The sequence below is a fragment of the Lygodium microphyllum genome, chromosome 2, assembly GCF_053477565.2.
Source record: "Lygodium microphyllum isolate KBCC chromosome 2, Lygodium_microphyllum_v1.1.10, whole genome shotgun sequence".
Lineage (NCBI taxonomy): Eukaryota > Viridiplantae > Streptophyta > Polypodiopsida > Schizaeales > Lygodiaceae > Lygodium > Lygodium microphyllum.
Genome location: NC_141136.1, coordinates 89,755,154 through 89,779,205, shown reverse-complemented (window position 1 = coordinate 89,779,205; position 24,052 = coordinate 89,755,154). Strand labels below are relative to the sequence as shown.

General features: G+C 40.1%; 3 pseudogenes; all 3 read left to right on the top strand.

Moving 5' to 3' along the window:
• Positions 1-14,648: 14,648 nt before the first annotated feature.
• LOC148040004 (ADP/ATP translocase, mitochondrial pseudogene) lies at positions 14,649-15,360 on the top strand (annotated as a pseudogene).
• Positions 15,361-15,659: 299 nt separating this feature from the next.
• LOC148040003 (sphingolipid delta(4)-desaturase DES1-like pseudogene) lies at positions 15,660-16,640 on the top strand (annotated as a pseudogene).
• Positions 16,641-22,572: 5,932 nt separating this feature from the next.
• On the top strand, positions 22,573-23,231 carry LOC148040002 (ADP/ATP translocase, mitochondrial pseudogene; annotated as a pseudogene).
• The last annotated feature ends 821 nt before the right edge of the window (positions 23,232-24,052 follow it).

Below are 24,052 nucleotides of genomic sequence, written 5' to 3'. Positions count from 1 at the left end.
TTAGTAGGTCACCTTTTTTTATATTGTACCTTATCTATACTTTGTGTACATTGTATTGGGTATAAAAGAAGAAGAAAAAAACCAACACTAAAACATTTTAGCCTCCATCTCTCTTCTTGTGTTGTTGAGTGAGCTTTCTCTTATGTATATAGTGTGCATTTGGTGTAGCGTCTCAAGCAAGTCCCCTCACCACGCGATTTGTAACATGGTGTCAGAGCGATGCCACTAAGAGAGGCTAGTTTTAAAGGTTGAAGTGAAGCAAAAGAAGTAAGGATTTTAGAAAGCAAGAAATGAGTAAGAAGCTCTCCCGTTCTTCCACTCTTTCTTTTAGATAGTATCAGTAGAGGCATTAAAAGTACGGTAGAGTAAAAATCTCAAATTGCTATGAGCGTTACTGTGTAAATAGAGCAATGTATATTTTGCAAACAATAGTTTTGGGCCCAGGTAATTTACTATATGTAGACCCTCTACATCATGTGTGTTCAAGGCCTATTTATAAATATCCTTATCTATGACTTTCTTCTTAATAAAAGATAATTATTTTTTATTCAATTTATAAGTAACCCCTTATATGGAACTCTTTTGTATGTAAAAAATATGTAAAAATGGTAATTTAAAAATCTCTTATGTTAAAATCACATGAGATATATAAATATTTATGACTAGCCTCCCTCTGTTGGGATTTTGGGCCCCATTTTAGATTCGCAAGGTCACGGACCATAGTTTTGGGATATACTATGATTTCGATTGTATTGATCGAAAGTGGATGTATATATTAGAGATTTTGAATCTTTAAGTTTTGAGGAGTTTGTCAGGAAAGAGAACACAAGTTGCATCTATAAAAAGGTTATAAATCATATATACTATTGAGTAGTCGATGTAAGAGATTGCTTGATATGTTATTGTGCTTTTGTTGTAAAAGGGTGCAAAAGACTTGCTTGCTATTTTGTATCAATTTTATGTTAATGATAGAGAACAATGGAAACCCCATCATTGAGAAGTTGGTCAAGAATAACTATCCATCATGAAAGTTTCATGTAACAAACTTTCTTATTGAAAAGGATCTCTATGATTTTATTTCAGGTGAAAAAAGAGCCAGAGCTAAGTAATCTCATGAATGTAGAAGAAATAAAGGTGTGAAAAGAATGGAATACAAAAGATAAAAATATAATGTATGGGCTATCTGTAGTCATTGATAAAACTATGTTGGGGTATATTCGAAATGTAGAAACTTTACAGGCAACTTGGACAATCTCCGAGAATACATTTTTAGTAACATTATAGACTCTCTTTTTTGCCCCTTAAGGAGTAAATAAACAAATATAGGCCTAACCAATGAGAGAGCTGGGATTCCAGATTCATGTAACATGAATCTTCTAGCCATATCTTAGCCAAAATCTTCCCTTAGCAATAAAATAAGGGGAAATGTGGAGAATACAATGCTCACACTCCCTGGAAGTTTGTGTCTCGATTTTCATTTTCTTATTTTTTTATGTTTGACTTTTCATTTCTCCCCTTTTCAGTTTCCCCCTCTTTCTTAGGTGGAACTCAAATTTATCATATCTTTTTCCCCGCTTCTTCTTTCCTGACAAAATCTTTGAGCCTCATTGTTGCTTGCCATATCTGTAACCCTGTGCAATTTCATTTCCTCTACACAAACACTGAGTGAGTTTCACACATTTTATGAGAGTAGAGCTTGTTGTACCAAAGCCCTAAGATTTTATTCACAAAACTTTATAGGTATATTGTTATTTTCCATGGATGTTCTGTGGTAAAGTTTTATCTCATTTGGACAAAACCTATGCAAGTTATATGCATTCTTTGACATGTAATTTCTTTTGTTTTGGTACTCTAGGAGTCTCTTACCATCAAGAACAATGATCTTTTGAACACTCAACTTCTTCTTCAACATCTAACGGTTTCTTTGTAAACAAAGTTAGAGGTATGTTGTCTTTTTTTTTATTGCTCTATAGTTAAATTTTATCTCGTTTGGACAAAATGTATGCAAGCTATAAGCATACTGAGTTTTCCTTTGTTTCTTTACTCCAAGAGTCTTCGAGGGTGGAGAACAATGATTTTTTAAAAACTCAACTTCTTCAACGTCTTTGGGTTTCTTTGCAAAGAGAGCCACATGTATATTGCCACTATTTTCTATTGCTCCATGGTTAAGTTTCAACTCATTTGAACAAAGCCTATGTAAGTTATATATATGCTTTGACTTGATATTTCTTTTATTTTTGTACTCTAGGAATTTGTCAGTGAAGGAACAATGGTTTTGTTATAAGTCAACTTATTGTTCAACATCTCTGGGCTTTTTTTTGAAAAGAAATACATATGCAATATTTTTTTTAAATTGCTCCATTTAAATTTCATTTCATTTGGAGAGAATTTTTGTAAATTATACACATTATGATAGCTAACTTTTCTATTTGGTTATCAGAGATGTCTTTACGGAGAAAAAACATCAGTAACATACTTGTAGTGGAGGTCTTCAATAGGAAAGATAGTGGTGGTAATTGGATTTGTGATAAGTACTATAAGTTGGATTGGATTTTAATGTACCCAAGTACTCGAGGTAGTTTCAAGGTCAGGCGTAAGGATGTTGAAAACCCTAGCAAACATTGGAAAGGTAGAATTTTAGAGTTCAAAAAAGTGTTTAATGAAATAAGTACAGTAACAAAAGTGTTGATCCAACATGTTTATATGCACAAACAAATCTCTATACACGACAAGAACTGCATTGCAAATTATAAACAAAATAGTAAGTTTTTAAATTTTATCATTGTTTATTCTTTTGCATCAGAGTTATTTTTAAAAATATTTGTAGTGTTCTAATTCAATCTTTTTTTACTGTTAGCTCTATATCCATCAACTTTGCATGAATGGCAGAATGTGGAATGTTTGAGCTGAAAGATACATGTTTGACATGAGGACATAGATTCTTTGATCTATGATAATAACTCAGTAAGTCAACTTGCAACTCAAAATATCTTTTTTTATAATTCATTGTATGTAGTAGAAAGCCAGAGATTGCAGCATATCCCATTGTCATCATTGTTTAGTGGTGAATGGTTGATTGGTAGCTTGGACTTGTCAGGAGCATGCAAGTCCAAGATAAGATTTGACATCAATAGTGTTATGAAACCCACCACATGCTCTAAAGATATGCATCTTAGTTGGTTTATTCCATTCTCATTGTGTCACATTTGTTTGGTTCGTGGGATGTTCTGAAATCAATGCAAGTCTCCATCCAAGGAATGGATGAGTTAGGTATTCGGTGAGTCTTGGCAAGTCAAAAGAACACATTTTAATGAGATGATTAAGTGCAAGGTCAACCAATCCGATCTCACATTCATGTAAATCTTTTTTACTACTTTGAATGCCTTGATTTAATTAACATATGTTTTGCTTAGATGAATTGTTATGTTATTCACATTTACTTACCATTTTTTAAATTTTTATTACATGTATTTTATTGATAGACAAACTCTGTGCATTTAGTTTTGATATAGAAGATGGCAACTTTTGCGAGGGGAGTGGATCAGCTTGGATCAAGATACCCAAGATGAGACACATACAACTCTCATAGATGTGGTTATCTTGTGGAATGGTCATAATCCTTTTATGGTTATCACAGAGAGCCATTGGCCCATTTCTTTTCTGAGACAAGAAATTCAATTAATGTCCAATGGACCCCTTTGCAACTTCTATTTCAAGTTAGATAATAGAAAATTTAGGATTCGTAGTGAGCAATCCATGACATGTAAACAATGTGCTTCTCCACATATCCTTGAGATAGTGGAATCCTTCTAAAATTTTTAATATAAAAAGTAAATATAAACTTTTTTAAAACTTCTGAGTACTTTCAATTTAGATAGTCTTAGTTTACTATGATCCAAGCGTGCGATAATATATAATGTTATCAGTCAATCGTGCTGGTTAAAATCATAATTAAATTGCAGGTTGGAGTTCTATAATCTATGCAATATTATCTTTGCATAATGATATATTATAGCTCATCTTTTCTACTTATTTCTTAAAATTAAATATTAAATTGTATTATCTAAGGGATTTTGAAGGTTTTTTAGATTTGTTTTCTTAAAAATTATCTATATTTTTTGTAGTTGGACTTGAATATACTTAGTGATCCAAGTATATTCGAGGATATAATAATGTAGAACAAAGCATTTGTCTGTATGAGTAATTTTAACGATTACTTTAAAGTATTAAAATAAAGAAACTAAGGTAAGAGTTTTAATTTTAAACTTTAGGGTTAAAAAAGAACCTTTATTTAAAACCCTACACACACATAGGAGACCAGATATACCCTAGGTTTTGCACGACCTTGAGTCTAGAGAGCTCGCTTTCCACCGTAGACCCTAGCTCTACTATACTGGCATTGTTTTGTGATGCGGAAAACCCTCTCACCTACTCTATTCCACACTCTGCTCTCAGATGGGTCTCTATAGATTTCTTATATAGTTTACGTGCTAAATCAAGCCATGCAGAGGTAATAAATCGAGCCCTCACACATGTGGGATAGCATCTCCACACCAGAGTAGTGCCCACCTCATCCTAGGACCATGCCATGATGGATCTTATCGAGCGCGATGCAACATTTGCCATATATGTTTTGTGCACTGAGATGCAAGAGAATAGTGAGGAAGACATTGACACACCCTCGCGCCCACAACTAGAGTATTTCGAGAGGGAGCTTGAGGAGATCACACTCGATTCAAGAGTAGAGGTAGCACAAAGCTTAGCCATTGTGCACCCATCTCCTTGCCCTGTTGAGATATCGATAAGCAATGAGCCACCCCTTGCTTCTCTCCATGCTATCATCATCAAGGGGGTGGAATATTTACTTATGCAGGATGTACTAGAAATTTTGGAGCTAAGGGAAGGAGAGCTATATTGTATCATGGTGCATGATGCACTTGATGATTTTATAGATTTTGATATACAAGATATGCCAGTACATGTTGATGAGGTGGCTCGATATGATGGCACGGGTGTCGATGACATCTCTGCCATTGTGAGCATCCAAGAGTAGATTGATCAGAATGTGGTGACATAGTATGAGATCTCAGATGACGAGTTCAAGCAGTTGCAAGAAAGTATTTGTGAACCTCGATCCAACTACGCAGTACCTCCCAAGATAGAGACGGTGGTGGCCTAATTGTACGATCCTGGATGCTCCATTATAGCAGCAGATAGATGATGCAGAGAAGGTAATGTTATCGGATTCGTGTAAAAATTTACCAGTAGGGCCTCTAGGGCATCAGGAGTGTGCATATATCTGCACACTCACGATGCCCTAGAGGCCCTACTGGTAAATTTTTATGCTAATCTGATGTATATATCTTTAGCACACTCCATACATAGTGAGTCTGGCACAGTGAGTCTAACACTGAACTTGTGTGATGCAAGACATTGTCTATATAGATAGATTTTCATCTAGACAAGATGGCCGATCTGGTAGCCAAGGAAGGGTGCAGGACTCGACATTGAAGGAGTATATTGGCCAAGTTATGAGCGACATTATTGTATTCCATAAGACATGATCTCCTGCTTTTGTTGAGAACTTCTTGAAGTTGAGGGCACTAACAAAGGTTGGGCCCTTCAAGACCATCCCAACGAACACTAGCTTGGAGAAAGTAGTGTTTCTTTGACGTTCGAAGCTCCTCTACTTATCTCTAGTACTAGGTCTAGGCCACTTTTTTCCATGGTGGCCTGTGTCATGGCTGCTGGTGTTGAAGTCCCCAATGCCATTAGGCAGGAACTACTAGGATAAAATGTGTTGTTACCCATGATCAAGAATAGCTCTGACCATGGGGAGGCCCTACTGGTAAAGTTTTATGCTAATCTGATGTATATATCTTTAGCACACTCCATATATAGTGAGTCTAGCACAGTGAGTCTAACACTGAACTTGTGTGATGCAAGACATTGTCTATATAGATGGATTTTCATCTAGACAAGATGGCCGATCTGGTAGCCAAGGAAGGGTGTAGGACTCGACATTGAAGGAGTATATTAGCCAACTTGTGAGCGACATTATTGTATTCCATAATACATGATCTCCTGCTTTTGTTGAGAACTTCTTGAAGTTGAGGGCACTAACAAAGGCTGGGCCCTTCAAGACCATCCCAACGAACTCTAGCTTGGAGAAAGTAGTGTTTCTTTGATGTTCAAAGCTCCTCTACTTATCTCTAGTACTAGGTCTAGGCCACTTTTTTCCATGGTGGCCTGTGTCATGGCTACTGGTGTTGAAGACCCCAATGCTATTAGGCAGGAACTACTAGGATAAAATGTGTTGTTACCCATGATCAAGAATAGCTTTGACCATGGGGAGTCTAGCTCAAAGAAGCCTAGGAGAGAGAAGATGTACTTAGTGCCAAATGATGTCTCATCACCAATGTAATGTAATTTGTAATCTTCTCTTAAAGTAATGAAAATCGATATTTGTTGGATTTGAGTGCAATGTAGTTTTTCATATGCGTCGTTTATTATTGTTTTTTACTTGAATGTTACGTTTATTTATCGGATTTATATGCAACATGATTCGTACCCTAAATTGAATACATAGTCCTTTTTGGAGTTCGTGCATAACATGTATTTGTTCGAACCCATGTAACGATAACTCAAAGACAGAAATAAAACAAATAACAAGCGAAAAAACAAAAATAAGATGTGCCAAAAAATTTGTATTTATATTCATAACATTTTACATGGGATCTATTACAACCAAGGTTTCACAAAATCTATTTGGAAGCTACATTCCATATATGTTTTGGTAGTACGTCCCTATCATTGTTGATCTCCGCGAGGACTATCCTTGTTGTAGATCTCGTTGTTTCCGATAACCCTTGCATGTATTGCTGCATAGAGACCGAGTCTCTGAACAAGTCGATGATGTAAGCTTCGATAGTTTCTTATAGTGCAAGGAGGGCTTAAGTAGTCCAACAATTGGGTTGTTGCAAGCGTGTTCCATCTGGGAAGTGCCTCATGCTGTTCTTAATGAGTATGCCATTCATAATCTCATGCACTAGCTTTTGGAATGGAGCCTATGGTATCAGGAGGTGCGTACTCTTCTGGTAATGGCAGATCTCACAAAGAGCCACTCTAGCTAGCTTCCATCGATGCTTGCGATACTGGCATGGTGGTGGTGGTGGTGGAGTTGGGGAAGGTGGCCGCTATATAGGATTTCTAGGGAGGTGTCTCCGGGTCGCTTGCTTGGTGCATGCCATGTCTTCTAGGAGAGAAACCTCAAAACTCAAAAGTGAAATGTGTAAAATGAGGTGAAACTTTAAACTTATAACGAAACTTAAACCTGAATTAATGTATCCATGCTTTGGAAAAATATGACCAGTGATTCGATTGCTGTGAAATTTTACATGTGAACTCCTCTAGGGTACATTAACTACCCCAAAAAATTTTTGGCTTCATAAGAGGTCTCTAGGGCACCTATCCAAAGGATGGCGTTTGGGGCCGTGAATCCCAAGATCTAGGGCTCCAAATCAGAGCCTCTGGACAGGTGTCCTAGAGACTTCTGATGGGGCCAATTTTTTAATATCCATGAGTTTTTATGATGCCCGATATGTGGGTAAAGTTTTACCAAATTTCAATTTATAAAATTGACAGTTCAATCATTTTTTAAAAATATATTAATTGGATTATACTTCACTGATAACATAAAAACTCACCACTACACCGAGTGTGCGCAACTGCATATTAAATGTGTTGTCAACCAAACTACGTGAAATATTGAAAACTTAAAATTTCACAAAAAATAAGTCATGGGTCAAATGGAATATCGCATATCGGATATAGTGTTACCAAACCACTAAATACAATAAAGATATAGTGCATTGGTCCATGTACAAGTGATCATGGATGTGTGTGTAATTGCACATTGAATTTATCCTCAACAAAATTACTTTCAAAATTAGAAACTTGGAAATACACATAATGCAAATAATGGGAAAATAGAATATCAAATATCAGATTTGGCATTACGAAACCATGAAATACACGGTAGATAGTGCATTGCACCAAGTACAACTAGAGCTAGGTAAAATTCAGCTCCATTTTGTAGACCATTACTATCAAATACTTGAAGGTCTACTAGAAATATAAGCCAAAACTAAGCTCCTTATAATCTACAGCCAAATTTGAGCTAAAAACATAGATCCAATTACAAGGTAGCTTCTCAAAGCATATTGTTGACATTAAGATTTGTTGCGAATCCTACAAATAATAACCATATCTATGGGCTTAATAGTGATACGTTAGGCATGAATGGCTAAAAGTTGAGAATCACCCATTAGATCAATCAAGTAACTTTCAGCTGCTTCTTGGAGAGCAAGCAAGGCTTGGCTTGACCATCGCCCCACATTCCTTGCATGGTTCCTTGAAAATAACTCGTGATGATGCCCTAAGTGTAGATCTTGTAGTATTCCTCACACCAACCTAGAGAATGGTGCCTTAGGAATAATCAAGTTGGCACTCTTTTGTAATTTCCTTATCTCACATAGCGCACTTGTGTAATGTGTCCACCTGTTCCCTTCAAGACACGTCTTAGCAATCCATCAGAAAGCAGGTCTAGAAAGCTCCACTCGGCACTCCCATGGAATGTCACGGGGTTTGTGATCTAGGACTTTCCGCGTCTGCCACGTAGCGGAAGTATTCTGGCCTTTCCCACTTAGGACCGACTTGAATTAGGGTTTACTCTAATGGTCATTTCCTAAACGACAACTAGCGTCGAACCCCGAGAGAACTACTTTACGCAAAAACACCAGGGCCGAAGCGGATTCGCGCTGTACTTGGTTCAAGGAGAATGGGAAACGAGAGGGATGCAAGGCTCGACCTGTCTACCATAAGGCATAGCCCCATTTCATTCCCCTAAAACAACGTAAACCTGGATTATTATAACCTAGACTCTAGGTTAGCGCCCTTGCTATTCATTTCCTTTGAATGATCTTCTTGCTGCCCATTATGATTGAGAAAAGTTCCCGGCCAACCGGAACCATCCATCCGTAGGATGGACCCATGGCCACATCCACCGCACTTTCCTCAGGTTGTTTTAGTTGTCTAATTACCTACCACATTTTTAGTTGGACATTCATGAAATAGCTTCCTTAATTAGCTCGTTAGGCACCGATTCCTTCACGTAATCATAGCACTTGACATAGAAAAACAGTGTCAAAGAAGTTCCTTTTCAGCAGGTTAGCAAACCACAAGATCATGCGACTCTGCAACTTGTTGCACAAGTGTTGCATCTAATTTATGGGACTATTTCACCCATCGAATGGCATCTTCTAATCACGGAATCATGATTAGATAAAAACATGGTTAGGGTGTCTTCATATCCAATCCGTTCCTAATTGCACTAGGCCGACATTCTCGGTCCTAGGGTTCCACTCAAACCGAGGTTCATGTTTTTAGCGAGTGATCCTTAGGGTAGAACCCTAGATCGTTTCTTGCAAGTATGTCCTATTGTCCCTACATTCCGTGAATGTGGGCAGGTCTTTAGGGTATGAGAGTTTCAGCTTGGCAATAAGAGCGACTAGGTCACGTCCTCGACGTGCTAAACCCTAGCTAGCACTTGGGGTATGTTGCATCGATTTAACCATTCCTAAGCGATTCCTTTGCAATTTTAGGTGTTTAGGGTAAACCAATTTACTTGTCTACTCATGAAGATAATTACGATACCATTCTTGTAATCACATGATTCATTGCCTACGTATGATTAGATTTACAAACCTAACTTTTCTGGTTAAGATCAAAGCATAGGTTAAGTTACGGCATAATTTCCATTGATCCTTCTAAAAAATGCATTCAAGATTAAGATTTTAGGGTTTTATGTTTAAAATGAACCATGCAGCCTTTCTCTAACTTCATTTCTAAATGAAATATTCATACGTGACCTTTCCTAGTTACAATGTAGTTGAATGAAATTTACGTCAATTGACTAGAGTTAACCTACTTCATGCAGCCCTAGAATCATTTCCATGCCTTGCAAATTCCTATTGTTGTTAGCAATCTTCTTCAATGAATCATTGCGAAGAAAGAGATGTCTAATAATGCAACATGCAATTTATCTTTCCATGCATAATCGAAGTGTACAACAATAATTTTGACTTCGTAATGATGGTCATTAGTTGATCTAGATTCATTACCTTGCAATGCAAAAAAACCACTTGCTAAGAATGCATAGAGATCTTATGCTCTTTTTTTTTGTTCGTTTCATTGAAAAATACAAATGATCGAATTCTTCAATCGTGAGTTATTTCCTTTAAATTAGCCAATGTATTTCAAGCGCAAAAGGGCATCTTATCAAACTAGGTGGATTTGACAAGCATAAACGCAACCTAATTCCATGAATTAACCATGCATGTTTGTAATACTTCGACGTGAATCAAGAAATAGGAAGAAAACCTGGACTTGTGGATTCGGTGAAATGTCCACATGAATGTTAGGAGATGATCCTCTTGCGGTTGCACCTTGTGCCTTTTTAGGGGCCATCGAGAATTCGACCTTCTTGCTTTGGCCGCAGACTTATGATCTTGGCCCGTCTCCCTCACATGCGCAATTCCCTTTTAGATTCGGCTTCCTTGACCGATGCACCGTCTTGTGGAATTGGGCTTTGGAAAACCTTATAGGCTTCCTCCTCGAAGCTTGGATGAAAGAGAAGTTATCTTTAGGAGGGTTCAATGGGAAAGCCCTTAAACCCGGCAAGGAGATTGGCCTTGTGACGGATGCAATGAAGAAGGCTTTTAAATTCCAGATTACAGTGGACTTACTAGAGACTTCACGGTTAGGACTTTACAATCGGCAAAATGAATTTTGGGGAATGTAAGGGAAAGGGGACTAAATTTAATAGGGCCTTCACGAAAAGGGATACAATGGATTTAAAAGACTTGTGTGGGAAGGGTTTTAAAAGGAAACCCGGGGGTAATATGAACTTGAGTGGGGATTTCCACGGTGAAGGGTTTAAAAATGGCTTTGTGGAATGCAAAGGGAGGCTTTAAAAGGAAACAGGGTTAAAAATCCTTGTGCAAATGCTATGAAAAGGGCTTAAAAAAACCCGGCTATTGTGAGCTTTATGGGGGATGCAAGGGGGGAAAGGCTTAATTCCGGGGTTGAAAAAAAAAACCGCTTGAGAAGGGCAATAGAAAAGGGGGCTTAGAGAGCCCCCCCTTAGAAGCTTCCAAGAAGCTTCTTGGAAGCTTCTGTGGCCGACTGTAATCCACGTGGAGGAAGAGGAGATGATTTTTAATAACGGCTTGTTGGCGGCAGGAGTTGGAACGATGGCAGCGCGGTCTTTTACGGCAGCTCTTCCTCACGGTGCATCACACGGCAGCTTCTTCCTCCCTCTTCTCACGATGCACTCAGAGCGACGTTGCTCTCTCTCTCTCTCTCTCTCTTAGCTTGGTGTAGTCCGACCCTCAGCTCCTTCTCTCCCTTCACACACAGGGGGTTTATATAGTTCTAAGGGAGGGGGACCTCCCCCCCTACGTGGCCTATTGCATGGCCATATCCCCCTCCCCCACGACCTCTAGGATTGCACTTACTCATCCGCGCTTCACTCCCTCCCCTCCAGCACGGCCTTTGGCTGAGGGAAAGAAGGGGTAATGTAATATTTTTGCAATTAAATCTAACCTTATCCTCTTAACCTCCTCCCAAGAGGAGGTTCACATGAACATATGTGGTTTCTTTAAACCTTAGTCTCGGTTTTTGCCAGTGGAGGGTCATGTTGTATACAACATAAAGATTTCACCGTTTGTATCTTCAATGCCGGCATTGTCATTTGCATGAGACTCACACGGCTCGTCATATTTTTCAATAGAAATATTGCAAGTTGTTCCTGGTCTCCATCTTCGCTTCTTATGTGTTGGAGGATGTGTATTGCCAGCTGGAGCAGTAGTGGGAGATGGAGCAACTGGAGCATGTGGACTACCATTTTGGGACAATGATGAACCATCATTATTGACCACACTAGGGCCACCATTATTGGACACATTAGCACCACCATTATTAGCTGCAATAGATCCACTGTTATCGGCCACCAAGGGACATTTGTCACTCACAATACACTCATTAGATTTGGAAGAGTGTTGAGTTCTTGCTCTTGCAGGTGCCTTTTTGATAGGAAGCTTGGAACGTGCCATGGTTGTGATGATGAAGGATAGAAAGGTGGAGGGTAGAGGGAAGAGTAATGGGAAAAAAGAAAGGAAAGACTTGTGACTTAAGTACGAAACTTTTAACTTACTGTGGTATAAATGAACTTTAAAATTAAAAAACATAGTTCGAAATCGACTTTGAAAAACATAGTGACAAACCTTCAAAATTTTAAACAAAATTTGCAAGGCATCTCATGTTAAAGTTAGAAGTATTGATGTGTCATATCCTGGGTACCTATGCTCTCTCGTGGACTCTAAGTGCATCAAAAGTATTAACTTTATCTAGGTCTCCATTTCTTGCCATCTCTCTCTTGGGTTGCCAACCATTTTGCGTGGCATTTTCTGGTTGTATTGTTTTCGTATCTTGCTTTTCTCACTTCATATATTGCCCTACTTATAAATTTTGCTCGAGAGGTTTGGACTTATTTTCTTTTTCCTTGTATCGTATCTCTAATCTCCTATACCACCATTGTAATAATTGCCTCATAGAATTGAAATCATTGATGCCACTTCCATGATTACTTGTCTTTTGAAAAGCACAATGAGCTTGCTAATGAGATCCTTCCATACCTTGAGTTGACCATATTGGAAAACTTCCTTGATCTACAAAGTATGAACCATGTGCTTTGAGTATATGCTACACAAGAAGAGAGATTAGAAACACAAACTAATTTGAAATGATGATATTTTTTTGTAATGGTGACAATACTGACCATGTAGTGTGTTATAGTGTCTGTTGTTCATGCCTCCACCATAGACTTATGAAATCTAGCAACTGTCTCTTTAAATGTATTGGTATCACCATATCTAAACCTCAACTTTTGTAAGAGAGCTACTAATCTATCTAGGTGTATCCACACTTGTGCCTTTGCAATCCTCGTTCGTCCCCCATTGCTCCAATTTGGAACAACAAGGTGCAACTTTTTCCATGCTTCATACTTCTTTGGTTGTTTTACAAGTATATTGCCTTCCTCATCTCGAGGTGGAGATATAAACTTCCTAGCCTTCAGTTCTCCAAAGCATGGTTTACAAGGGATATTTTCACTCTTTCGTGATTTTTTCTCGTCCTTTTTTATTTCTACTTGGCCCCCATGTAATTCAACTTCAGAGAGGACTTGTTCTATCTTCTTGCATGTCTCAAGGAAGTTACTATGTACATATCATCTACATCACGTGCGTTCAAAGCCTATTTATAAATATCCTTATCTTTGAATTTTTCTTGAATAAAACATAATCCTTTTCTATTCAATCTGTAAATAAACCCTTTATATTACACCATTCTGTATGTAAAAAATGTATAAAAATGATATTTTAAAAATACCTTATTTTGAACCCAGGTGATATACACATATATTCATGAGGAACTTACCCAAGTTGCATGTAGCATCAACTTTTGACACATGCTGCATCTTGTATGCAAAGCATATATATTCCTATACTAACTTCTCAATTATTCTAACCAAACAATGTAATGTACAAAAGTGAACCCTTGTTGGTGGTATTTCCAAAATAGGGTGCCAGTTTGGATCCACTGGAACTAGCATTTCATTTCTCATGATTTTTTAATCACGTGTTGGAGCACCTTGTTGTTTTGCCTTGGCAAGTCATTCTTTCTTTCCATCTTTCCCTTTCTTCCTAGTTTGCATGCAGTATATGCATGGTAATTTTGCATTCGTTGCATTTGATAAACCAAGTATACACTTCAATGTTTTTAAATCACCTGCAAGATGTCATTCAACTTGATAGTCCCCAAACCCCTCGATGTGTAAAATTGCTCCCTTATTTTGCTGTTGAATAACCTTGGGTACATTAGTGAGGTTAAAAAAAACTTTAAGTACTTCATGTTCCTCCTTTGGTACTTCCAATGCTGCAAGCCACCATATTTCATTCTCTAACTATACAATGAAGTATAAAGGATGGTTTTCATTGATGTTGGGATCCAATGCTCGATTCATAAGTGTTATACTCACACGTTCAAGTTTTAGAGGGGGTGGACTTAGACAATCATGGATAGTTGGCTCATCCGGAGGATGCGCAGGTTTAGAGGGGGTGGATGTCGTACTGCTGTGCATCCGAGCCGTAAACACCTCCATTTTTGTTGTGCATCTGTGTTATCTTTTCGCGTGTGTTTCATTGTGTTTGATTGCTGCATTATCTTTCCGTCCTTTTCAGTATCCGCATCCAATGTACATACTCCACTTGTGTGTTTGTGTTTGTGTGTGTTTCTGTTTGTGTGTATGTTGTGTGTGTGTTAGAAAAATATGAAAAACTAATGCCAAAAAATATTATTATGCTGTCAATTTCAATGATGAATTCCAAGAAAAGTGCAGGAAACCGTGGAATCAAAGGAAGCTTTGTAGAAGCCGACATTTAAGCTATGAAGATAAAGGTTGTACGTGAACAAGGCCAACGTAATATGCGGGACAAAGCATTTTTGAAGAAGATACATTAGCACTATATGCCATGGAGAAGAAGGGTCCATATGCCTTTGCCGTAGACTTTCTGATGGGAGGAGTCTCTGGAGCTGTCTCAAAGACTGCAGCTGCCCCCATAGAACGTGTCAAGATTCTTATCCAAAATCAAGATGAGATGATCAAGGCAGAAAGGCTTTAGGAACCTTACAAGGGGATTGCGAACTGTTTTTTTTAAGAACCATCCAGGAGGAAGGTTTTATATCCTTGTGGCGTGGAAACACTGCTAATGTTATCAGATACTTCCCTACCCAGGCTCTCAACTTTGCATTTAAGGACTACTTTAAGAAGCTCTTTAACTTTAAGAAGGACAAGGATGGCTATTGGGCCTAGTTTGCTGGTAACCTGGCTTCCGGTGGAGCAGCGGTGCTTCTTCCCTCCTTCTTATGTATTCCCTTGATTATGCTAGGACTCGCCTTGCTAATGATGCCAAGGCTGCAAAGAAAGGAGGGGAATGTCAATTCAATGGACTCTTGGATGTCTCCAAGAAGACTCTGAAGTCTGACGGTCTTCCGGGGCTTTACCGTGGATTCAACATTTCTTGCATTGGAATCATTGTATACCATGGTCTATACTTCGGAATGTACGACTCTCTGAAGCCAATTGTGCTTATTGGCAGTCTTCAGGATAACTTTTTGGCAAGCTTTTTGCTTGGCTGGAGTATCACTACTGGTGTTGGCCTAGCCTATTCTTGTCAAAAATGAGCTTTTTTTGCTCTTTACCAGGCAATTAAGGAGGGAATCGATGAAATCAGCGGGAAGGATCTTCACGGGCAATGCCATCGCTTGGGGCTCTCTCTCGTCATCGCTTGGAGCTCTCTCTCGCGGGCCTTATTCTTTATTAGATGGCAGCCTTCCTGGGGTGAAGAGGAGTTCTGGGTTTCCTCTCCATCACACAGCCGAAGGATTTATACAAATACAAACAGGGAAGGAGGAAGCATCGAGTGAAGGGCATTGAGTGAAGCAATAGGGTGTTCAGCATCACAACTCCCTCGCCTGTAGAGATGAAGCATAACAAGAGGCCTCTGAATCTCCCGCTGTTACTGTCGCTTCTGGTCCGGATGCTAGATCAACATATAAGGCTGCTGTGGCGTTAAATCATCAGTAGTCTCCTGGAATTTGTGTTAACACAGAATATTCACTTTTAAATAACCAAAAATTCTTTAAGGCAGTCAATCAATGAAAATCTTGGTGTTCATGGCTATGACAACAGCAGCTGATGACAAAACCTAGAGCGGATGGAAGGACATGCATGCTACTATGACAGAGGAATGACAAGTTTGAAAGATGAGACCTCGAAAGGAGATGACATAAAACAGAGGGTAACTCTGAATTATACTGGGCCGACACTCAAGAGCCCATGCCGCCCGCAGGAGAGAAAACCTATCTAAATACCCTGAAATCAAGTCCCTCTTCGATCCGGATGTCAGGGCCTTCCTTAAGATAATAACAGTAGTGCTGGTACAGTTTTGGATAGCATTCTGTCTCAGATATGCTCAGTGGACAACTCTCTTAATTGTTGCCTATTTCTTTGGAGCCTTCCTCAATCACAATCTTTTTCTGGTAATACATGAACTAAGTCATAAACTGGCCTTCTCTACATCGATTTACAACCGGCTTCTTGGAAATTTTTGCAAACTTGCCTGTGGAGTGTCATGTCTGTGACATTTCAGAAGTATCAACTGGATCATCAGAGGTATCAAGGAGTGGAAGAACTAGATATGGACAAACCTAACTAATTGGAAGGAAGGCTTATTATAAACACATTCTTGAAAGCTTGTTGGGACTTGTTTCAGCTCTTCTTCTATGCCCTTAGGTCAAAAGTTACATGCTGAAGGACTTGAACAAAATTTCACCCAGGTTTATAGGAGTTCAGCAATGCTGAGGTACAGGTGGCCCTTGATGTTGCTCTGATTTATATATGGGGTTGGAGACCATTTGTGAACCTTATGCTATCTACCTTTGTTAGTGGCTTGAAAGCTTGAGCTTTGCTTAAGAGCCTTGGAGTAAAGCCAAAAGTTACATGCTGAAGGACTTGAACAAAATTTGTTTGTTGGCAGTTTCTTTGTTGTAACTCTACGAACTTGATAAGAAATATAGTGAACTTTGGCATAAAAAATTGAATTCTTCTAGTTAGCCTCTTTTCTTGCAGCATTTTGAACCCCGTGTTCAGTAGCTCTTGCACAAACTCTACGACATTTCTGGTGAATCCGACGTGAAAGCGCTGTGTCAATTTTCAGCAAGATGGGAGACTCGCAAGAAGAGATGACGGACGAGAATGTCATGAAGCATCTGTTTCAGTCATTTACATCCTATATGCACTAGCAAGCACACGCGAAACGTGATAGTGATGCCATGGATGCCTTGAAAGCTGTCCAACAGGAGATGAAGCAGTTCAATGGCCAACAAGTTTCAACGTACCTGCATTTGTATGAAGAAAAGATGAAGTTTTTTGGGGTTTCTCAAGACGTTTGGAGCTGCTACTTCTTGCAGATCGTGGTTCGCGCGCTTGAAGTCTGAATTTCAGAAATTCAAGGAACACATGCTGGTTGGACAGAGTTTAAGAAAGCATTAAAAGATGAATATTTTCTGGAGGATACAGGTCTTATGAATCGTAGGAATTTCTTAGCATGGGTTTCTATGCCTAATAAGGGACTTTCATTTACCGCCCTTCTGCGAGAGTTTGAGAGCTGCTATGATCAGTTGGATGGAACTGAGCATCAAGCTTTGGAGATGCAGAAAGTGGAATTATTTTTACAAGCTGCTGATGCTGATTTACAGGAAAAGTTGGATGATCTTTTGGAAGATAAAGCTACCGATTCAGGTTTAAAGACCGAGTGGAGACATGTCATTGATGCTGTGAATGCACTTGTTAAGAAGCAGCGCAGGAGAGTACGATTGCATCGTAATACATGATCTGCTTCAGAAAAATCCTTTAGACCTCCACTTCTACCCCTGCTGCAAGTTCTATGCCTAAACCTACTCCTCCTATTGTAAATCCATCAGTTCCTGCTGCTCCAGTGCCCTTATCAGTAGATGATGTTATTAAAGGCTTGGCAGATTTGACGATAGAGGCAGTCAAAGCTGAAGTTGGGAAGTTAAAAGAGCAACTTATGTCAGTACCTGCTGTAGCACCTGCTCTAGTGACTGCTTTTCCAGCTGGCCAAAGAAAAGGGAGACGATGTATTTAGTGCGATAGTACAGAGCACCAACACTGCAAAGATTGTGATGCTTTTCAGGAAGCGCGTAAGAAGAACGTAGTGTTTTGGGGACAAGATGGGAAGATATGGCTGACAGAGACTGGTGCTCCTCTTGACACAAACTTTGGTAAGGGAGGCATGAAGAAGCTCGTTGATGATATGGCTGCGCGATCAGCTTATCTGAGTGTTAGAGGAGATGCTTCAGCTTATGGAGTCCAGCTTGAGCAGAAATTAGATGGAGACCCAGCTTTATGGTCCTCTGCCTTGGAGATAGCGAGAAGAGGGAAAGTTCAGGCATCCACTATGACTTGTGTGGGCTCCAGCATCCGAGGAGAAACGGGATGGGATTCTCGTGTTGACAGGTATTCTATTTTTGCTTATATGGAGAAAACACAGGGTTTAGATGCCATGGTTGAGGAAAAGAGAAGAAGAGATGAGGAGGGTCTTAGCACCTCCAAAAAGACTAGAGGGGGTGACTTTGTTTCACCACCTGTTACAGCTCCACCTATGACGAGTTCTCCAGCTCAATCAGGTCCTGAACAACCTATGGCAGACAAACAGATGAAAGAAAAGAGACAACCGGAGCCAGGATTCAAGCTCTTGTCAGACCTTGATATGCAAACGGATATGAGTAAGATTTTTCATGAAAGAATTTTAAATAGTGAAGTCACTTTTACTATTGGTGAAGCTCTTGGGATTGCTAGAAGAGAAATACAGGATCAGATGCAGGATCTTTTGCGGAGGAAACTACATGCAATGGAAGGACCTACTTTACAGAGGTTATGGCATGGAGCTCTTGGGGAAGAGCATGATGATGCAGTGATGGTTGAGAATGCTTCTGTCAATCCACAGTTGGAGAAAATAGTTCAGCCTATGCAGTATGAAGATGATGATACTCCTATCCTCATTCCTCGCAGCCATTTTTCATGCAGTCATTGGGCTAGAGCAACCATTGAGACGGTGGTAAGGATTGGAGAGAAACAGATTCCTTTGGTTGCTTTAGTTGATCATGGTTCCGAGATTAATCTTATTACTCGAGGTGTTTATGAGAGTGGCAAGTGGCCTATGGATGCAGAGCATGGCTGGCGCATGAGAGCAGCCAATAATACTTTTGGTGATATATATGCTGCTTGTCCGAGCATCAGAATTTCTATTGGTAATGTTGAAGAGGATTATCATTGCTTTGTTCAGGATTCTTGCTCTTATCCGATTATTCTTGGACAGCCTTTCATTACAGAAGCAAGAATAGAGACGAAAGTGATGGATGACGGCTCAGCCTATGCACGGATACGCAGTAAGGATGGTATGCGAGCTGTTCAGTTTATGACTGTTGGAGTAAATCATCCGAGAAACGAGGACTCCTTACGTGAGGCACCACTATCTGCGAAGGAGTTGGATTTTCATTAGGTACCGCTATCTTGCGAGACGCCAATGGTACGGAGCGGAGAAAAGAGGAGATCTCGCCTCCTGGCAGCCAGTCTTTCTCCACTAATTTTGTTGGTTTTTCTTCAGATAGTTCAGTGAGTTATCAGAAAATTTCAGATTTGTCTAGAGCTGCCAGGCAGTACATTAGTCGTAAGGAGAAAGAGTTGAAGACTGCAGGTATTTTGCAAGCAGAAGAGCATGTGGATGGGCTGTATGAAGGAATGTCTTATGCAGATACATTGTCTGAGATGGGAAATATGCTGAAAACTGATGTATGTAAGGGTTCAAAGATCATACCTATGCAAACCTTGGATATGTATCAGGAAATTTTTGATTTTATGCTGAAAACAGAGTCAGAGGCTGAGAAAACTCAGCAAACCGAATCTTTGGCTGATCATGAACAGCTTTCAGAGTTGCAGAGGGCTGAAACCTTTCAGCCAGCAGAGTTAAATGCTGGAAAAATTCAGCATATAGAGTATGAGGCTACATCATGGCAGTCCACAGAGCAGAGGGCTGAAACCTTTCAGCCAACAGAGTTTAATGCTGAAAAATTTCAGTACACAGAGTTTCAGGCTGCACCCATGCAGTCCATAGAGCAAAGGGCTGAAATCTTTCAGCCAACAGAGTTGGGAGTTGCTAAGAAATTGCAGCAAAGAAAAGAGTGCCTGACTGATGCCAAGGTTGACACGAAGTATAAAACAGTTGATAAGAAGGTTAAGCCGGTTGCAAGACCGCTTCCTCCTGATAGTGATGAGCAGATAGAAAAAGCTATGAAGCAGCCTATGTTGAGAGATCCTGCAAATATTGGACATAAATTTATAGCTGAAACTCTTGCAGAATTGAAGATTGGAAATGATGATTTCTTGCTTCCAGTGGAAAAATAATGTTTTAGAGAGATGCTTAGATGACATGGTAAGGCATTTGCTTTCTTTCCTCATGAAATTGGCTGCATTAGTCCCGAATTGGTTGCACCTATGGTCATCTTCACTATTCCTCATGTGCCATGGAATATACGTCCTATACCCGTACCTAGAGCACACTTGCCAAAGCTGATAGAGTTGTTGAATGAGAAGATTAAGATGGGGATTTTGGAACCCTCTTCTGCATCCTATTCTAACAGGTGGTTTACTGTACCAAAGAAGAATGGAACCTTGAGATTTATTCAGGATATGCAGCCCGTGAATAGAGTAACAATCAGGAATGTGGGAACAGGTTCAGTTGTGGATGAGTTTGCCAAGGCTTTTGCAGGACGAGCCATCTATTCCCTAGGTGACTTGCATTCTGGTTATGACCAGTTTCAGCTTGCCTTGGAAAGCAGGGATATTACCACTATGTGGACACCTATTGGTCTTGTGAGGATGTGTACCTTGCCTCAAGGTGCCACCAACTCAGTTGCTCATATGATGAATGCTATGCATAGAGTTCTGCGAGACTATATTCCGCAGTATACCATGCCTTTCCTAGATGATGTGCCTATTAAGGGTTGTGCAGAAGAAGAAAAGAATGAGAGTCTTGATTTGCGAGGATGTAGACAGTTTGTGGCTGAACACTTGGTTGCTTGTGAGCAAATATTGACACGATTAGAGGAGGTGAATTTGACTCTTTCAGGGCTGAAATCTGTCTTTGATGTTAATGAAGTCATCATAATTGGGCATATGGTGGGTTATTATGGCAGGAAGCCTTCACCTGCAAAGGTGGATGCCATAAGTAGGATTGCAGAGTATTGCTCGACTACTTCAGAAGTGCGGAGATTTGTGGGAGCTTGTGTATTTTACATGATTTGGATTCCTCATTTTGCTCACATAGCAGATGTTCTCTATCAGCTGCTTCGAAAGGGGCAGAAGTTTCATTGGGATGAGAAGCATTTGAAAGCCATGCGTAAACTCAAGAAGCTGTTGCAGTCAGCTCCTACTCTTCACAAGGCGGATTATCAGTATGGACGGCCAATCATGTTGACAGTTGATACTAGCCCTATTGGCATAGGTTGGGCAATGGGACAGGATGATGCTGATGGGAATAGATATGCAATCCGTTTTGGAGCTAAAGTTCTTAATGAGCGGCAGAGGAGATATCCGCAGATTAAAAGAGAGTTGTGGGGAGTAGTCACTGCACTGAAGTGTGATAAAGGGTATTTTATTGGTGCTTCAGTTGTTGTGGAAACAGATTGTTTTCTTGGCATGATTACTAGCTATTTGACTCCAGATATAGCGATGCTTCGGTGGATTGCCTACATCAAATCATTGAATCCAGAATTTTGACACATAGCAGGAAAAGATAATCCAGTTGCTGACATGTTGTCTAGAGCGAGATATGAGGATGAGGAGTCAATGCTTGCAGAAGATGATGAGACAGAGTTTGTAGCTTCTGTCCTTGTTCATGATTGTCATGTATTTACTGTTAAAGCCTTTACTGAAGAACTCTATGTTGGCGAGTGGCTGTAAATTGGTCAGTATCTGAGTTCATTGACTCGAAGAGCTGATTGGACAGATGATGTATTCAAGAAAATCAGAAGAAAGGCTTATGGGTATTTCTTGAAAGATGGTTTTCTTTGGAAGCACCCAAAGAAGAGAGGCAGCCTACCCTTGAGAGTAGTTTGTGAGGCAGCGATGCAGATACAGATTATGCGAGAGTTTCATGAGAGTTCTTGGGCTGGACATAGAGGTGTGTGGGCTACCTATGAGAAGATCAATGAAAGATACTGGTGGAAAGGGATGTATAAGGATGTTTCCCACTTTGTGGAGACTTGCAAGGACTGTCAGCTTTACTCTTTAGTGCGGCATCGCGATGAGTTGCATCCGACCTATCCGCTATGTATGCATTATAAATGGGTGGTTGACTTGGTTACTTTGCCAGTGGGACTTTGGCAGATGAGATATCTTGTCTTGGCCAGGGAGGATCTTACAAACTATGTTGAAGGAAGATATTTGCGGACGAAGACCACTACTACAGTATGTAAATTCTTGTTGGAAGAAATATTTTGCAGGTATGGATGTAAAGGCAAGATTATTGCTGATTGTGGAGAGCTAGATGCAGATGAAGCTAGAGAATTTTTCTCACGGCTTGGGATTAAGTTGGCTCTTACTACTGCCTATAATCCAGAGGGGAATGGCAAGAGTGAAAGAGGACATTTGCCAATAGTTAAGGCATTGGCAAAAGCTTGTAGAGGTCGGATTGGAGATTGGGCGAGATTACTACCTTTTGCATTGTGGGCAGACCGCTCTACACATAGCGTGACTACTGGATATATGCCTGCAAAGTTGATGTATGGGCAAAAACCTGTCATGCCTACTGAAATCTGTGCGTCTCAAAGACTGCAGCTGCCCCCATAGAACGTGTCAAGCTTCTTATCCAAAATCAAGATGAGATGATCAAGGCAGGAAGGCTTCAGGAACCTTATAAGGGGATTGGGAACTGTTTTTTTTAAGAACCATCCAGGAGGAAGGTTTTATATCCTTGTGGTGTGGAAACACTGCTAATGTTATTAGATACTTCCCTACCCAGGCTCTCAACTTTGCATTTAAGGACTACTTTAAGAAGCTCTTTAACTTTAAGAAGGACAAGGATGGCTATTGGGCCTGGTTTGTTGGTAACCTGGCTTTCGGTGGAGCGGCCGGTGCTTCTTCCCTCCTTCTTATGTATTCCCTTGATTATGCTAGGACTCGCCTTGCCAATGATGCCAAGGTTGCAAAGAAAGGAGGGGAATGTCAATTCAATGGACTCTTGGATGTCTACAAGAAGACTCTGAAGTCTGACGGTCTTCCGGGGCTTTACCGTGGATTCAACATTTCTTGCGTTGGAATCATTGTATACCGTGGTCTATACTTCTGAATGTACGACTCTCTGAAGCCAGTTGTGCTTATTGGCAGTCTTCAGGATAACTTTTTGGCAAGCTTTTTGCTTGGCTGGAGTATCACTAATGGTGTTGGCCTAGCCTATTCTTGTCAAAAATGAGCTTTTTTTGCTCTTTACCAGGCAATTAAGGAGGGAATTGATGGAATCAGTGGGAAAGATCTTCACGGGCGATGCCATCGCTTGGGGCTCTCTCTCGCCATCGCTTGGAGCTCTCTCTCGCGGGCCTTATTCTTCATTAGATGGCAGCCTTCCTGGGCTGAAGAGGAGTTCTGGGTTTCCTCTCCATCACACAGCTGAAGGATTTATACAAATACAAACAAGGAAGGAGGAAGCATCGAGTGAAGGGCATTGAGTGAATCAATAGGGTGTTCAGCACCACAACTCCCTCGCCTGCAGAGATGAAGCATAACAAGAGGCCTCTGAATCTCCCGCTGTTACTGACGCTTCTGGTCCGGATGCTAGATCAACATATAAGGCTGCTGTAGCGTTAAATCATCATCAGTCTCGTGGAATTCGTGTTAACATAGAATATTCACTTTTAAATAACCAAAAATTCTTTAAGGCAGTCAATCAATGAAAATCTTGGTGTTCATGACTATGGCAACAGCAGCTGATGACAAAACCTAGAGTGGATGGAAGGACATGCATGCTACTATGACAGAGGAATGACAAGTTTGAAAGATGAAACCTCGAAAGGAGATGACATAAAACAGAGGGTAACTCTGAATTATACTGGGCCGACACTCAAGAGCCCATGCCTCCCACAGAAGAGAAAACCTATCTAAATACCCTGAAATCAAGTCCCTCTTCGGTCCGGATGTCTGGGCCTTCCTTAAGATAATAAAAATAGTGCCAGTACAGTTTTGGAAAGCATTCTGTCTCAGATATGCTCAGTGGACAACTCTTAATTGTTGCCTATT